The sequence below is a fragment of the Cryptomeria japonica genome, chromosome 6 (genome assembly GCF_030272615.1).
Source record: "Cryptomeria japonica chromosome 6, Sugi_1.0, whole genome shotgun sequence".
Taxonomy (NCBI): Eukaryota; Viridiplantae; Streptophyta; class Pinopsida; order Cupressales; family Cupressaceae; genus Cryptomeria; species Cryptomeria japonica.
Window position 1 is genome coordinate 548,826,518 of NC_081410.1, and position 12,239 is coordinate 548,838,756.

General features: G+C 31.7%; 1 long non-coding RNA gene across 2 annotated transcripts in view; it reads left to right on the plus strand.

Annotated features, from left to right (window-relative positions):
- LOC131073038 (uncharacterized) overlaps window positions 1-12,239 on the plus strand; it is a 103,325-nt gene that overhangs the window by 13,444 nt on the left and 77,642 nt on the right. Inside the window, exon 3 of one of the 2 annotated variants that reach the window (XR_009112820.2) lies at window positions 7,686-7,907. The exons of the other annotated variant lie outside the window; for it this stretch is intronic. This is a non-coding gene — a long non-coding RNA (uncharacterized LOC131073038). Of the gene's footprint in view, window positions 1-7,685; window positions 7,908-12,239 lie in introns of those variants that run through there. 2 annotated transcript variants of the gene reach the window in all.

A 12,239-nucleotide genomic window follows, 5' to 3' on the forward strand; every position in this document is an offset into this window, starting at 1 on the left:
TTTGAATTTGGTAAGTAATGTTGGGAGATAAGGACGTGTTTGTATTCACTAAGTTCATAAGTTCTTAATCGATGATCATAATACTAGTTTTGAGCTTAAAGAGCTCTTTTGACAGATAAGGATGTGTTTTAATGGTGACAAATATGTGATTATAAAGAATCATAGATGAAGATGCGTTTATATTCATTAAGCTCATCATTTTTTAGGTGGTGATCATAATATCAGTTTTGAGCTTAGCAAGTTCCTTCAAGAGATAAGGACAAGTTTTATTGGTGTTGAATATGTGATTATAAAGAATCCTACATAAGGATATGTTTGTATTCATTAAGCTCGCCATTTCTTAGGCAATGATCATGATACTAGTTTTGAGCTTAGCAAGCTCTTTTCAGAGATAGGGATGTGTTTTATTAGTGTCAAATATGTAATTATAAAGAATCGTAGATAAGGATGTGGATGCATTCAATAAGCTCGTCATTTCTTAAACGATGATTATAAAGAATAGTAATTGTCAATTTAATCATTTGTCAAAGGAACATTATTGTTATGTGATTTATGGCAGCTCGACATTACTAAAGTCGTTAGTAAGTCCTTGTTGATTTTCTCCTTGTGTTTGCTACCAATTCCATCATGTGATGGAGAAATTATGTTAAATGTTACATAAGACTTATGGAGACCGATGTTAGTGGATCCTTATTGTTCTTTATTATTATATTCTTTTAACCTCTTGTTTGTTGTTGGACATTGTGCTTACATTCCTATTTGATGTTTCCTTCTAGTGGTTTTATGAAATGATGAGTAATTTTTTTGTGGTGGGCTATTTATTCTAATTAATTTATAGGTTCCTTATTTAATGTCGCTTCCAATAGTTGTACTCCTTAGTATTATTCATTAATGAAGGACTATGACACTACTCATATAGAAGCATGCTCTATTCTGCAAGCTCCTTTGTTCGTGGTTTGTCATGGAGCCCACCTATTCTTAGCTCAATAACATTCACAAAGAAAATAAAGAAGTTGAAAGTATATGATCATAAAGTGTCATAGCTATCAATTTCGTAATAGATTAGATGAGTGTTATTATCACTATAAATCACTATTAGTACAACTATGTGTTGGCCTTTAGTTATTTTGCTTTTATGTCTTTTGGCACTGTTCTTGCTTTCACTTCAAACATTTTATCTTGTCTCCCCATTAATTGTCTTTCCTTTTAAAAAAACTTTAAAAGAACCATAACTTTTAAGTTATGAAAATAAATCTTTTTTAATAAATCGATAAATCCAATATATATATATATAATCCACTCAAAACTTACATCCAATATTATCACGTTTAATAGTACGCAGGTCTTTATATTAAGGACAAAACCCCAACACCTTTTCAATAAACCTTATTTAAGAATAAAATAAACATCACATTAATAACAAATACTATTGTGCAAGTTGTTTAAGCTCTTCTTTTTTTCACAATAAAACTGCACACACCTAGTCTTAAGTGCATAAACATTTAGGCTTTAGAATACCCTTAATAACAAATACTAATGTCTCAACTATTTAAGATTGTTGTATTTTCACATAAAACCACACCCACTCAACTTTGTATGCATTATTCACTCCATTAACTTTAGAAAAAGCTACCTATTTGATCATGTTAATGCTTAAGTTATCAACACCTGAACTTTTTTATTGGAAGTGAGTCCCCACATAGAAAACCAACACATTACAATCAACGTCTCGAATTTTTATGTTAGAAATGGGTCCCCACATAAACAATCACACATTATAATCAGCATATCAACTCTTTACACCGAATTACACTTCACATTAAAAACAAACATGTTAACTACAGTAGCACCGACAATCTACTTATGCCAACTTTTAACAATCATATCTTTATCCAATTCAGATGTCAACACATGATAATGTTAACTACTATATACCAACAATTTACCTTATAAACACACACATTTACTTTTGCCAATCTTTAACAACTATATCTTTATCCAATTCTGTAAACATGATAATGTTAACTATGATATACCAACAATTTACTTTAAAAATACACATATTTACTTTTACCAACTGTATGTGATTCAGATGTCAACACATGGATGTTTACATATGTGAACCTTATGAGTTGTTACATGGGAACTACTGCCATGCCCATGCTTTTCCTCCTAGAGAATGTGAGATGGATGACCCATCCATGAGATAGAAGTTTTAATTGGACATAAGAAGATAAAAGCAAAGCATTGTCCGACATGTTTGGGAAATGTCATACAACATGGCCTCCTCCAATGATGTGAAGATAATATAAGAAAAGAAGGTCCATCACTTCACCTTCATATCAACTTCAAAGTCTTCTCTCTCTCTTCAACTCAAACTCTAACTCTTTTTCTTCTCTTTTTCAACCAACATCACTTTTTTAACACTACATTTTCCTAAACCCCTTGGAAGCTAGCTAAGTGTCTCACATATTTTTTTGTCATCTATTTGCGTGCATTTTTTCCCTTGGACCTTTTTATTAATGGCCACGCAAACATTTGCATGAATTCAAAAAAATAAAAATTAATTAAAGGAATTGGGAAGGAAATATTTTCAACATTCCTTATGGGGAATATATTATTGGGATAAGGCAAATGCTATTATTAGATTATTTACATCACATGGTTGGAACTTAAGAACAAAGAGTAAAGCCTCGGTGGGGCCACGTGAGTCCCATTCATTTAGAATGACACGTGTTGTTGCTTACGCATTCTACGCGATTAATATGATTTTTTTTTTAAATGATGATAATAAATTTGTTAAAAAAAAATTCCTCGTCATCTCCTTGGGATTTTGTTCACACTTCAATCTTTTTCGAGGGTTTACTGGCTTTACTATTATTATTATGAATTGGGCTGTCTTGAAATTTGCAGCTTAATTTTTTTTTCGAAAATTTAAAGTGGCTTTACTATTATTATAAATTGGGCTCTCTTAAAATTCGTAGCTTGCAATTTTTGGCTATAGATTGTGATTTATTTTATGCATTTTTTTTTAATAATTTGGTTATATAGATATAATTTTTTTTCCTTGTTATTAAGTAGATTTAATAATATATTGAGGAGAGATTTATCTTAATAGGAGGTCATTCTTATGTTAAATTATTAGTTTCGTTTATCTATAGGGGGAAACTAATGTTTTCATCTGGTTCAATTAATTTGCTTTCAAAATTATGTCAAAAATTTTATTCTAGATTTTTTATTAAAATCATTTTTCCCTTCATTTTTGTATTTTCCTCGGGTTTTAATTTTTTTAATTTAAAAAAAAATCAAGTGGTCAATAGGAAAAATAGTGGAATGGTTTTCTAATGTTTTGTAAATTATGATATTAATATTTATTTTATATTCATTCTTATCATCCTTATCTTTATAGCTTATCATAATTAATTTATTAATATCATTTTTTCTCTTTTTTAACATTTTTCTTTAAAAAAAAAAACCCTCTTATAAACGTCCACAAATTGAAGCTACTTTTCTTGTTGGTTTTGTTATATTTTTTTTAAAAAATATTATTAATTATTATATTTAAAAAAATTATTAAAAATTGGCATCTTATTCTTATTGAAAATTTTGATCTATCCTTTCTTCTCTTTAATATTTATGGTCCAACAACTCCTCATGAGAAACATGCTCTTTGGAATACCTTATCTTATCAAATCCATCACCAGGGAGCTCAGAAAATCATCTTAGGAGGTGATTTTAATGCCATTTTGTCTCGGGATGAGAAACAGGGAGGCAACCCTACTGCTTGTAAGGTGATTGATGACTTCAAATCTTTTGTGTATGATAACGTCCTTTCTGACATTTCACCTTCTAATGGTCAATTTACATGGACAAACCGGAGAACTTCCCTTCAAATAGCAAGCAGATTGGATAGGTTTTTCACTTCATACGAATGGATCCTTCATAAATATACTTTCAGCTCTAATATTTTGTCGTTCTCTGGATATGGCCATTTTCCTATCTCATTATGCTTGGATAAACTTGAAGCTTCCCATCATAGACCTTTTTTTAAAAATTTGAAAGAATGTGGTTTTGGCACCCACACTTTCATGCTCTGCTTCGTCAATGGTGGGTAAGTGCCCCCTTCTGTAGGGGGAACAAAATGTTTCAACTTTATATGAAAATGCAGTTTGTAAAAGCAAGTATCAAAGTCTGGAATAGGGAAGTATTCAAAAACATCTTTGCAGAGAAATCAAATGTAGAGAAGGAATTAAAGGACATCAACGAACTTATCTTTTCTAATGGGATTAATCCCGAAACCTTCTCAAGGTAGAAGCATTTACAAAGATACTAGGAAGAATTGTGCTCTAGAGAGGAGTATTGGAGATAAAAATCAAGGGAGCTATGGCTAAAAGATGGGGATAAAAATACTAAGTTCTTTCAGGCATCTGCAAAGATTAAGCAAGCTGCATCTACTATCTCTTCTATAAATGCCTCTTCCTCGGGGATAAAATTAACTAATGAACAAGAAATTAGGGAAGAGGGTGAACTCTTCTTTAAAGATCTTCTTGCTCCTTCTCCTCCTTTTGTTCATGAGGAGTCCAATGTCGAGGTATTGCTAGATTCCATCCCTTGTTTGATTTCACAGCGTGATAATGAATATCTGATGCAACCTTTCTCTCTTGTTGAACTTCAAGAGGTGGTAGTTTCGATAGCTCCTGACAAGTCTCCAAGTCTCGACGGTTTCACCATGCTATTCTTTCAAAAGTGTTGGGACATTTTAAGTTTTCATCTTTTAATGGCTTTGGAGGAGTCAAGACAAAAATATTTTATACTCAAGAACTTCAATTTAAACCATCTTGCTCGTATCCCCAAATCCAACAACCCTCAATCTTTTGCAGACTTTAGGCCTATCACCTTGTGTAATACAGTTTACAAGATCTTCACAAAAGCTATTTATCTTCGGTTAAAATCCTTGATACCTAAAATAATATCTCCTCAACAAGGAGGTTTTGTTCCTGGTAGGGAAACATCGAAAGGTGCGCTTGTGGCCCATGAAGCTTTGCACTTAATTAACTCTTCATAGTCCCAGGTGCTTTCATAGCTAAAATAGACATGTTGAAAGCATATGATAAAGTATGTTGGTCTTTTCTTTTGAGAGTGCTTAAAAAGTTTGGCTTTTTGGATAAGGGGTGCAAATGGATCAAAAATTATCTCTCTGGTGCACATTTTTTAGTTATTATTAATGGTAATCCTTCTAGTTTTTTTTGAGCCACTCAAGGAGTTCGACAAGGTGACCCACTATCACCTTTTCTCTTCATTATCATGCCAGAAGCTTTTAGCAGATTGGTCAATAAACAGCTGACTCTGGGTCTTTGGAAGGGGGTATGCATCCCTATTACTTCAATTTCCATCACCCACACTTTATTTGCAGATGATACACTTTTATTTGGTTGTTCCAACATTCAAGAAACAAGGCATATTAAGAAAATGTTGGACATATATGCTTTCAGATCTGGGCAGAAAATCAGTGCTTAGAAATCTAAAGTATTCATATTTAATACTTTTGAAATGGTGTCTAACAACATTACCTAGACATTGGGCTTTCCAGTGGATTCTCTTCCATCTTCGTACTTGGGCATCCCTTTCTTTATGGGAGCAGGGAAACCCTCTTTTTGGAATTCTGTGATTAACAGATTAAAAAGAAGAATTTATGTGTGGAAAGATAGATGGTTATCTCTGTCAGGCAAAATCCTTCTTGTCAAAACTGTTTTGGCTACAATCCCAAACTACTACATTTCAGTCCTTCAAGCCCCGAAATCTATTGTTTCCCATATTGAGAAAATTATTCAGAATTTTATTTGGAAAGTTTATCTTTCAGAAGATAAAAAGATCCTACTTGTGTCTCTCAACAAAATACTACAAGTAAATCTACAGGCGGGGTTGGTCTACACGATCTTTCAAAAAGGAACAAGGCCTTTGGGGGAAAGTTGGTTTGGAATATTTATGTAAAACCACATGCTTTGTGGTGTCAAATTATGCAAGCAAATTATTTAGATACTCCTACCCCATCACGTATGTTTACTATCCTTGATCCTCCATCAGGCTCTGCAGTTTGGAACTTCATGATGGCTTCTAGGAATGTGATTACTAGATATTTATCTTGGCAAGTACATAATGGCAAAGATGTCAACTTCTGGCATGATTCATGGAGTGGTCTCTCCCCTCTTAATCTTGAGGAATCTCTAGTAGATGCAATCCCCATATTTATTACTCAATGGGGATCTTACATTTATGATTACATAGATGATCTTGAGAAGCCTTCAAATCGTGTCATTTGGAAGAATCCAGCTTCACTCCCAATCTCCCTGGCTCAAAAGGTAAATTTTTATTTGATTCTCAAGAATCACATTATTTTTATCTCTAATGGTTCAAACAAATTGATATGGTTCCCCACGCAGAATGAAAAGTACTCTATCAAGGAAGGGTATAAGGCAATTCATCAGATGTCGGTTCAATCCTATTCACAAAGAGCTTATAACTTCTGTTGGAACAACAATATTCTTCCCAAGGCAGGGATGTTTGCTTGGCTTTCTCTACATAAGAGAATACTTACCTGTGAGAGACTTGATAAATTGAATATTGCACCTCCATTTGCTTGTGTACTTTGTGGTGAGCATAATGAAACATTAGATCATCTCCTCCTCCAATGTGATTTTGCTCATTATTGTTGGATTTTTGTGCTTGCTAAACTTTCCTTTAGCATCCTTCTTCCAAATAATGTATGAGATTTGTTCCAGTCCTAGCCAGTCTTATACTCATCCTCTCTTTTTGCATGCATTTGGAAAGTGATCCCATCCATAGTAGTATGGTCACTTTGGTGGGAAAGAAATAAGCGTATTTTTAGAAAGCAGACATCTCCTGTTTCTGATGTTTTCAATTACATTGAAAAATCAATATCATAACTGGTTAATGCTCATGTTTCAAATCAGTTCAATCCAAATAGGGAATTTACTTCTTGGGATAGTCAGGTTATTAAATGTTGGAAGGACATCTCTATTCCTGTATCACCTTGCTTTCCAAGAGTGAGGATTAGTAAAATTGATGGAAATAAAGTGAAATGGTGTCCTCCGAATTGAACACATTTTAAATTGAATTTTGATGGCTCCTCTAAAGGGAACCCAGGTGATGCAAGAGTAGGAATATGCATTAGGGACCACACAGGGTGTGTTTTTTCTTTGAAGTTTGTTTCCATTCCACCGGGTACTAACAACTACGCAGAGGCATATGCTTTGCTTGAAGGCATTCTAATAGTTAAAAAATTGAACATCTCTTATATTCACATCGAAGGCGACTCAGCTATTATTATCAACGCTTGCATAAAGAGAAATATCGACAATTGGGAGATAAGATATTTTCTTGAACAAGCATGGGCACTCATTGATACATTTGTAAATTTTACTATTTCACGTGTGTATAGAGAAGGAAACCGAGTTGCAAATCATTTGGCAAATATGGGAAGTTCCAAGGTGGAACTTAATATGATGGGTCCGAATTGTGATCTCGATTCTTTTCCAATCCTTAGAAAATTAATTTTGAAGGACATGGGTACAGGATAATATTGCACATGGTTATGCAGTTGTTTTCATAATGATAAAAAGTTGGTATGTGAAGTATTATAATTGCAGGGTTCTGTGGTTGTGCAGTATCTGAATGATGTGAATGGATGTTGATTTGGGCATCTATGAAGCGAGGCAGACTGTGGACTGTTATGTAAATGTGTACAACTTTCATGATGTTTTGATTCAAACTTCATCTTGGTCAACATACTCGAGGAAGCATTTGATACTTGGGGATGATTTGTGGCATTTGGTGTTTTGGACATTACGAGATATATTGTACTTTTGTGGCATATTAGGGATTTAAATTTCACAACCTTTCTATGTAATATCGAGCAAGGATCGAAGTTTTTATTTCTGGTTCTTTTCTCTGGGAGCTCTTTGAATTAACTTGTGTAAAGAAATATATAAATAAAATATATTAAGTGGCACTGCCACCTTTTTTTCAAAAAAATAAAATAAAATAAAAAATAATAATATTTGACATTATTTATGATATCAATTTTTTTTAAATTGCATAAACAAAATTATATATTTTTTAAATATTTTGAATATGTTTTTTTCATTTTTTTTTTTTGTTTTTTTAGCTTTTTCTATGATTTTACTTGTAATTTTAATGTAAAAGTTCAAATGTAAATTGTATCAATTTTCATATAGTTTATTTTATTTTATTTCATTTATAGTTTTAATTTTTTTAATTTAATTTATTTAACAATTTAACTATATTTATGTTCAATTTAATAATTAAAAAATTATTTGTTAATATTGAATTTATCTTTCAATTAATGTTATTATTGTTTGTAATATCAATATTTTATATTCTTATAATTTTCAATATTTAAATTTAGATAAAGAAATATAATTTATTTAACTAATATAATATTATAAAATAAATTAATATGATATAAACATGCTCCATTTAAAAAAAAAATCTTTATATAATAATATTATATAGTTAAATGTTATATATTTAATTTTTATATAAAATTATTATTCAATTATATTTATTTCATTTTTAACATATATAATATAATTTATACTTACTATTATATGCAATATTTTAATATTATAAATTATTATATATATTATATTATATACCATTTCCTATATATTTATCTCTTCCTCTTTATATACATGTCTCTTCCTCTCCCCCTCTCTCCCTATCACAAACATAACATGTGTGTATTGGCAATGGATCCTTAATACTCTCAATCACTATATACCACCATCTAGATCTATCTTTCCTTCTCCCTCTTCCTCTACATCTTTCTATCTCTTTTGCTTTATATCTCCCTCTCTATCTTCCTACCTCTCTATTTATGTTTGTCTCGCTCTATATTCCTCCTACTCCCTCTATATGTAGACATGTGTCCCTCTATTCATTTATGTCTATCCCTCTTTGTCCATCTATGTCTCTCTCGCTATTCTTAAGCCTCTATATATATATCTCATTGTCTCTTTATCAAGCTATCTCTCCATACTTCGTCCCAAATCTCCCTTTATCTCAATATTTTTATCTCATCCTCTCTCTCCACCCCTATCTCTCTCCCTCACTCTATTTCTATCTATACATCTCTCTCTCTCTCTCTCTCTCTCTCTCTCTCTCTCTCTCCTCCATCTCCATATTTATCTATAGCTTTTTTATCTCTATCTCCTTACCCCCTCTCTCTCACTCTTCCCCACTCCATCTCTCCTTCTCTCCCTATTATGAACATAACATGAGCTTAATTATCTTCTAAATTTATAGGTTTTATTTCACTCCTGATTGGATCTTTGTAGGTGGATGCATAGTTTATTTGAAGATATAATTCCTTCATTAAGACCTTTGTTGCACAAACAACATCACTTGCTAAATGGCTTGCCAATTGACCTCATTTAATACACAAGAGTATGCAACTAATAGACCAAAAAATTCCCTAATTGACCTTCCATGCCTCTTCGACATACATATTGCACACCAAGGTGCAATTGGTAGTTTTAGGCTAATGTTAGATTAGTCCATCAATTGTCTTTTTTCACTTTCACTGTTGAAATATTTGTATGTTTGTTTCAACATCAAAACAAAAATGATGGCAAACAAAAGATAGTTGGCTTGAGGTACTAGACAAGACAAAAACCACATAACATCAATCACTAAGCTACTTATGAAATCTAAACAACAAGCAATCCTTCTATTTTTTTGACAAAAACAATAACTCGTTAGTTTTTAGCAAATAGGTAGGGACTCTAGTTGCATCACGACTCAATAGGTAGGGACTCTAGTTTTATCATGACTCTTGTTATGAATAAGGGGGATTAATTTGTCAAAGTCATCTAAGGGTTGAATTTGGTTTCTAGGTTGTTAAATATGACTTGTTTTTCTTTTTTTTAAGGTAATAGTTGGATTATATAGATATCGATAGTTGGATTATATAGATATAAACTTCTAGACCTTCACATTAAGTGGATTACAACATGCTAATTTAGCATACATCTAAACTAGAAATCCTCCTTTCTCTAAGTTACCACAACTAGAGGGAACTAGTTCACCAAAGGCTGGGAAAAACAACAAATTTGTTGATCAAGATCTACCGTCGAAGAACTATTTTGGAAAGGAAGTTGCAATTTCTTAAGGATATGATGTCCTATTGCTAAGGATTTTTTTATGGTGTTCTTAGGTCCTATAGGCTTCTTGGGTCGTGTGCAATATTAAAATATTTAATTTATTCATTCAAGTCGCCTTGAGATTGGATTGAGGATTTTTTTATTATCATCTAGATATTATCTTCGATTGCTAATTGTAAGGATGAATATCATATATGTTTGCCTTTCATTTAAGACTCATTTTGATCTATTTGTATCCTATGCAATAATTAATGTATGAGTGGCATGTTTCTACGTAAAAGTTGGTAATTAAACATATCCATGAATAAACCTTACTCCATGCATCTCAGGGATCTAGATTTGATCTAGAAATTCCACATTCCCTAACTTAGGTTGAATCTCATGTGTGGTTCTACACCTAGTTTGAAATTGTAGTTGTAGTTTAAAACCCCTAAAATTTTAAATTAATTATAGGCCTGATTCTACCCTCTTCCAATTAGTTGTTACTTATTGACTTGAGCATAAAATATTCAGATTTAGACTCAAAGATTTTGTATTAAAGGATAAACCCTAATTCATTTAAGACATCCAATCCTAACCAATTAATCTATCCATATATACATCTAATGCACAACCATATCATCATCAAAGCATTATCTAGCATATACATCTATATTGATAAGGATATATTAAGCATCTTGGATAACTACTTGACATGTGGAAACTTATTTAAATCATTAAATCAATTCTCGACATTTGACTAATCCACAAAACATGGGATTTATACCCTTATGATCACCAAGATTGGATATTTAGTATATCAACCAATGCATTAATTCTCTAGCATTGTGTAATGTCAAAAACAAAAACTATATACCCTACAATTGTTACACTATGTACAAATTATATTTGTTTTAGGGTTCATTTCTATAGTACATTTTAAAAGTCATTTTAACTCATTAAATTACCTCTTTCCCTAGTATAGATGCAAAATTTGTATGTTTTATGTAATGTTTAAAAAAAAAAATTATATATACTATGTAGTTTATGTCATCTTTTACAACTTACATTATGTTTTTTCATGACTAAAACATGGTCATGTAGATGTTTATGTAGTCATGATCTCATCTTGTGTCATACAATTTTACAAATGTTCATTAATGGCCAAAAACATTATTATTTTAAATGTCCCTTTGTAATTTTCATCTACCCATTTATGGTGATTTTGCTAATAGATTCTAATTTATTATTTTGCTCAAAATAATAATTCATGGATTATAAAATTCAAATGGGATTCCTATTGGTTTTAATCCCTTATAAAGTTACTTTTTGGCTCCCAAGTCTTCTCTTTCAACCCCCTCTAACTTCTAGAATCTTCTAGAATTTTTTCAACACTATAGCATTCTACAATAAACTCTAGTTTTTTAAGCATTATGCATTGTCATTGTGATGTTTTCTACATGCAATATTTGACTCAACTTGCTTGAGAGGGTCTTATGTGATTTTTGTTGTCGTATATAGCTATGAGAGTAATCCTTTGGCAACCGATATTATCCAAATAAGCATTTAGCCTTTCAGATATGCTCATTTGTATCTTGCGATTATTCCTTTTATATATGAGCCGACCCTATTAACTACAATGCTCCATATACGTTTGAATATACATTAATTTTGGTTTGAAGGGTGTTAACCCTTGATGAAGGGGCACCATTGCTAGATATAAAGAGAGATCGATTCTCTCACCCTTTAGAAGATTGAATATAAACCAAACAACAATTTCCCTCTTTCTTTGTTATTTTAAATTCAATTATCTTAGTGGCAATTTTGGACTTTATGTCTCCTAACTCTCCTTCATACACATTGGAAAAATAGTAAATGAATTGCTATTTCTTATTTTTCCATTTTCATTTACATTATTGTTCTTAGTTCTAGATGCCTATAGGATTAAGAGCACACACAATCCAATATATTTTCTATTTGATTGTTTGTGGAGGTTTAAAGAACAAGTTTGGTCCTTGACTATAATAGCAAGCTCCCAAGTAATCACACAATTTCTCA